This window comes from Pyxicephalus adspersus, chromosome 6 (assembly GCF_032062135.1).
Source record: "Pyxicephalus adspersus chromosome 6, UCB_Pads_2.0, whole genome shotgun sequence".
Lineage (NCBI taxonomy): Eukaryota > Metazoa > Chordata > Amphibia > Anura > Pyxicephalidae > Pyxicephalus > Pyxicephalus adspersus.
This window is the reverse complement of record NC_092863.1, coordinates 1,993,424-1,999,761: the sequence shown is the minus strand read 5'-3', so window position 1 is coordinate 1,999,761 and position 6,338 is coordinate 1,993,424. Positions and strand designations below refer to the sequence as shown.

At 38.3% G+C, this 6,338-nt stretch overlaps 1 long non-coding RNA gene across 1 annotated transcript in view; it reads right to left on the bottom strand.

Moving 5' to 3' along the window:
* Positions 1 to 2,025: 2,025 nt before the first annotated feature.
* Positions 2,026 to 6,338, bottom strand: part of LOC140332436 (uncharacterized) — a 16,473-nt gene continuing 12,160 nt past the window's right edge. The window contains exon 3 of the long non-coding RNA XR_011921120.1: positions 2,026 to 2,081. This is a non-coding gene — a long non-coding RNA (uncharacterized lncRNA). The remainder of the gene's footprint in view (positions 2,082 to 6,338) is intronic.

The window sequence follows — 6,338 nt, the reverse complement described above, 5'->3', positions numbered from 1 at the left end:
CACATGAGCAAGTTCTGTTTATCATACGAGAAGCCTTTTTAAAGCGGGAACTTTTTTGTTTTGGTTTCGATGATTGTACAATTTTCTTGATTTTAATAACCTCTGTAGTGGCACTGACAATATTTTCCTACAATCACGCATGCTGATTGCTGTAGAAGTATAGCAGATGTTTTGATTTAATGCTTGGCCTGCCCCAGCAAAAACTGCACCGTTTGGTGATTATTCAGGTACTGAAAAAAGGACTGAAATACCCAAACCACATTGGCAATGAAGCAGGGGTGAGGGGGTGTCTGTCTAACATTTTTGTAGTAAATTTAAATAACACTGAAATATTTGACCATTTAAGAAAACAGTAGTAAAGTAACTATGTAGCATTAAATAAGTATAAGGAGGTATAACAATACCCCTGAACTAACCGTGTAAACAGCCTGAAAAACTCTTGGCTGACTTACACTTTTAAATAATGTTCTAATCTAGATGCTGGGCAGATAATAAAAACATGCAGACGGTCCAAGGTGGAATGTTAAATCATAGAACAGGAAGACGTGCTTATAGAGAAGTGTAAAGTATTACAACTCCTAAAATATTTATCCAGCTGAATATAAAACTGTTACTGAACATTTACCAATAAAAGACAAACCCCCTAATATACAGACAATAAAAAATACAGATTGTAATATTGTATTTTATCTCTCAAATGTTTTGTCTTTTCCTGGATGAATACTGAACAATTTATGCACCTAAAATTTAAAGTATATTGAAACAGATCTTGTGCTTTTTCTTGTTCTTTTAGGCTTGTCAGTCACCAATATCCAGTTTAGTTTACCGATAATGGGGTCATTGGTATTAAAGGTGACTTCCAAACTCTGGCCAGGGTGATTCTACGTGCTAGAAGCAGATACTTACAAAATATTCTTGTATATTTTGGCAATGGTATCTCAATTTTGCCCAATAGGGCACATTCCAGGCTAGGGGGCAGAGAAGATTGTATCACCTTGGTAAGAAGGTCAAACACCTTTCTCCAAAACTCTTGTGCCACCGGGCAAGACCACCAGACATGCTCCATGTCTCCTATCCCTCCAAATCCCCTAAAACAAAGGGCAGAAGAAGCAGGGAAACACTTGGCTTTCTTGGTAGGGACTAGATACTAGCGTAGCATTACCTTGTAGTTCAATTTGACCAGATTTACTTGAAGTGAGACATTGAAAATATTTTGGGCTATCTTGGTCCACTCCTCTATATGCCATTTATATTTAATCCTAATAATAATATTTAAATACAACAATAACAAAAATGTACAATGGCTATACATATGTTTATTTGTCTCAAGTAAAATTATTCACATTTATTCTAAAATATGCCTTTGTCCTTCTTAGCACCTACCTGTATTTGTACCCAATGAGTTACCTATTCCTTACCTGTAGACATGCTTTTCCATCTTTGTCTGATGAACTGTCATGAAACATGTTACATTGGTGCTGTAGATAGTTACAGACATATTGCACACTCTGAATAAAACAAGATTTAGGCTTAGTTCAGATGGACAGTGGGGTTTCAGTGAGAATATTGCTTCCTTACCTCTTAAGAAATGTGTCCAAAGTCAAGAGGCTACATGTAACATCTCACCCGTGGCCACCCATGGGTAATAAATGAGGGCAAAAGTGAGTAGTTCAATTCTGGCCATTGCAAAATGTTATAGCGCTGGTTTGGAATCAGCACAACAACTGAGCAACTAAATGGTTGACAAGGTGCCGTCCACCAAGAACTAACTATGAATGACCATTCCCACTACCCATCTGAACTTAACCATAGCTATGAATACATTTTCCTAAATGTGGGTGCCTCTGCTACATAAACTTAGGTGGATGAACTTGTTCCAAGACATGATACTGAATGAAAATCAACAAACATTGGTACTTATTAATGATTTAAAGAAAGTAAAAAGTGAGAAAAATAAGTGTCTATTGCATATATAAAAATATGTTTATTACAATATATATGCCATAAGAATTCAGAAAGGTTGACACTTACCTTTGGCAGAGTCAGCTTGGAGGATTCTAATTAGTCATAATACATTTTTCCTGCCAATAAAATAAATCATTAGAGTGGTCAGCGATAAAATAAATATATATAATAAAGACGCTTTTGGGCTGCTTATAATAATACTATGTCATAAAAATCTGTCACAGGAAAGTAGACACTTTATGTTGGGTATTGGCTTTTTTATTTAAGTTTTCCTAACAGTGAAAAAAAGAACCAATGTACTTCAACATTGTAACCTTGTAGCAAGGTGTCTTCACTAGAACTGACATGAATGCTTTATCTTATTTATGTGCTAGAATCTCAGGTTTTAAGCAAATGGGAATTTTGCATAGACATACTGAAAATACAAACATATTTGATGCTAGCGACAAACAGGCTTTGAAGGGTAACTGGAGCAGAGGCAGTCACGTCTGTGACACAACAGGGGCAGTTCGTTTATCCAAGCCTAAAAATGCTATTTTTAGTTGAATGTTTTAACTTGAAAAAAGTTTGAACAGAAAATGTGTTTTTATACAAAAAAATGGCAAAAGGATCATTGGCAAATACAATGTTCATTAAAGCAGCATGTTAATGCAGGCCAGGTCATGTATAATCACACCTGAACATTTCACAGACCCAAACCTCCATGCCCATATATATGAGAGGGTCCTTACTGAAAACCATTATCCATAAAGAAACCCAGAGTTGAAAAATTGCAGGTAAATGTTAAAATTCCATGAACAAATATCTATTCACTTGCCATGTGTCTTTGCACTTAATTGCCTTTCCTGCTTCTGAGATTCCTAATACTGTCTATGCTGGTTCAGCTCCTCCTCACCCCTCATACAACTTTTATATAGCTGTCAGGGATAGAGCTAAAGGGAACATTATAGAGATTATATTGGTAAATCTATATATCTATACTCATTATTATTACACAGTATTTATATAGCGCCATCATATTACGCAGCGCTGTACTAAGTCCATAGTCTTGTCACTTACTGTCTCTCAAAGGAACTCACAATCTAATGCCCCTGCCTGTCATCAATGTAGTCTAAGGTCAATTTAGGGGGAAGCCAATTAACCTAACTGCATGTTTTTGGGATGTGGGAGGAAACCAGAGTACCTGGAGGAAACCCACACAGACATGGGGAGAACCTGCAAACTCCATGCAGATTGTGCCTGCGCTGCAAAGGCTGGGGTGTGAACCCTTGAGCCACCATGCTGCCCTTACTCATCTCCAGAAATAAAGCTTGATGGTAGAAAATAAATAAGGACAGGTATGGGTAGCCGGAGATTCTCTCCCCATGCACAGCTCTGCGTGACAGCTCCATGCTGGGATTTCTGACATCACATAAAAGATGATGGAGCCCAGCAGAGGTCTCAGGGCTTTTGGATACCAGTACAAAGGAGCTTTTTACAGGTGCATAACATATATAAAAATTTAAAGGAAGATTTTTTTGAAATGATCTAGCAACAATGTCCTCTCAAAGGTCTGGCACTAAACAGTAAAATTGTTGTAAGTCTCGGGGGTCAATAAAAACTACCCCTCCACACTTGAATGGCATTATTGTAACCCCCCCAGCATTCTCCATACTCATTGTGAGCCAGACTAAAGGGAACAAGTCAAGTGTCACATCGGGAGACAATTAGAGAAGCTGCAGAGTAAACATATCAAGGTTAAACAGGAATGGTAAATCATGGAGAGTGTTGAAGAGAAAAGTCCAATAATCACTTGTGGAAGAAAAATTGTCTTTATCCTCTGAGGGGGATTCAGAGTTGCTACACAGATCAGCTACTTTTACACTGGAGTAATCACAGACGGCTTTTATCTCCTGCCACACTTTTACATGACAGCCAGAAAATGTGGCTATGCAAACTCAGATTCTGGTATATTAATATTTTTATTATATTTTAATATTATTTTATTATTTATATAGCGCCGACATATTACGCAACACTTTACAAAGTCCATAGTCATGTGACTAGCTGTCCCTCAAAGGAGCTCACAATCTAATGTCCCTACTATGGTTATATGTCTTTAATACAGTCTAAGGTCAATTTTAGAGGAAGCCAATTCACCTAACATGTTTTTGGAATGTGGGAGGAAACATCTTTGTGTTTGCTAAATGTTTTTAGCAGGTTTGCAAAATGTTTGTGACCAACTAAGGTCACTTGTGAGTATTTAGCACAGTGGGTGCCAATTACATTCAAAATGCACAGAAGTTTAATGATTTAATTAGCTTACCTGGAATACATCTCAGCTCCTCTGTACAGAGACTGATGTGAGTGCCTAGTGTTTTCACAGCACTGCGGTATGTGTCAGAGCTATATAAATGTATAAGATTGTTGTGTGACTGTGGGGGGACATTACAGTGTCGTCTCCTCTGTACAGAGACTGATGGGACTGTTTCAGTTTTCTCTGTACAGCACGATGGTATATGTCAGAGCGATATAAATGTATAATATTAGTGTGTGACTGTGGGGGGACATTAGAGTGTCAGCTCCTCTGCACAGAGACTGATGAGACTGGCCCACAGTTCTCTGTACAGCACTGCGGTATATGTCAGAGCTATATAAATGTATAATAGTGTGTGACTGTAGGGGGACATTAGAGTGTCAGCTCCTCTGTACAGAGACTGATGGGACTGGCTAAGTGTTCTCTGTACAGCACTATGGTATATGTCAGAGCTATATAAAGGTATATTAATAGTGTTTGACTGTGGGAGGACATTAGAGTGTCAGCTCCTCTGTACAGAGACTGATAGGACTGGCTCAGTGTTCTCTGTACAGCACTATGGTATATGTCAGAGCTATATAAATGTATAATATTTCCAACGACTTTCCTCGTTCGTCGGCGTCGTTGGTTACTTTTTTTACGAACGATTTTTGCCCAATCGATCGTTCGTCGTTCATTTTGAACGATAAAAATTGGAAGTGTGTACGCAGCTTTACTCCCTCTCAATCAAACAAACAAAGAAAAGTAAACATTATTCAAGTCAGCCTTTTTAATGAATCCCCTATGAGCCAAAAGAAACGGCCATGGTCTGAAAAACAAGACTTGGGAGAATTTGTGTTGCGCTCATAAAAGTCTGCATAATAAATCAGGCCTTTCCATGGACAGCATATTATTTTTTTGGGAGGGGGAGACACATTGACCCTTGAAGTATGAGATTCAGGATGAGGAGGAGGTCTTTGAAGGTCAAGGGGTCAGACTATGCCAGGGAAATAGTTTTGTTCTGGGAGTACCTAAAGTCCATTTCTAACCTCCCTGGGGACACAGCTCTGGTCTTTCACCCTCATCTTCATTTTTCAGACACTAAATCAGCAGCTTATTGAAGATGCAAACAGAAAGAAAGAGAGAATGGAAAAAAATCATTTAGCTCCTTCTCTCATTAGGTTTGCAAAATTCTGCAGCTGTCAAGTGATGATCGAGAATACCCAGCCTGCCTGGTAAAGAGGAACTCTGCAGAGCATTTCAGGGAAAATTTAAAGATAACTCTTAGATCATTTTTATTTTTCTAAGTATATTATTATGGGTGAATGGTCATTTACAAAGGCACAAACAAATTATTTGCAAGCCTTTGATACCTTTTTTTAAGTGTAGCCGTTACCATCAATATCTGCACCAGTAACGCTTACACTCGAATGTCCCCCACAGTCACCTCACGTTATACCTCTAACATAGACTGCAGTGTTGTACAGACAACACTGAGCCAGTCCCATCAGTCTCTGTACAGAGGAGCTGACACTCTAATGTCCTCCCACAGTCACACACTATTATTATACATTTATATAGCTCTGACATATACCGCATTGTTGTACAGAGAACACTGAGCCAGTCCTATCAGTCTCTGTACAGAGGAGCTGACAATCTAATGTCCTCCCACAGTCACACAGTATTATTATACATTTAAATAGCTCTGACATATACCATAGTGCTGTACAGAGAACACTGAGCCAGTCCTATCAGTCTCTGTACAGAGGAGCTGACACTCTAATGTCCTCCCACAGTCACTGCTTCTTAGTCTTCCTGCTTTGTTTTCATTTGGAAAGGTGTTTTTGTTTTTGTAGATATGTTTGTGCTTGTTGACATGAAGCTTAATATTTATTTTCTTTTATGTATGTTTTCATACATTGTTTCCTAATTGAAAGATATGTAATAAAAACAAAAGTTACACTCTAAGGGTCACCTCCCACAGTCACACACTATTATTTTACATTTATATAGCTCTGACATATACCATAGTGCTGTACAGGGAACACTGAGCCAGTCCTATCAGTCTCTGTACAGAGGAGCTGACACTCTAATGTCC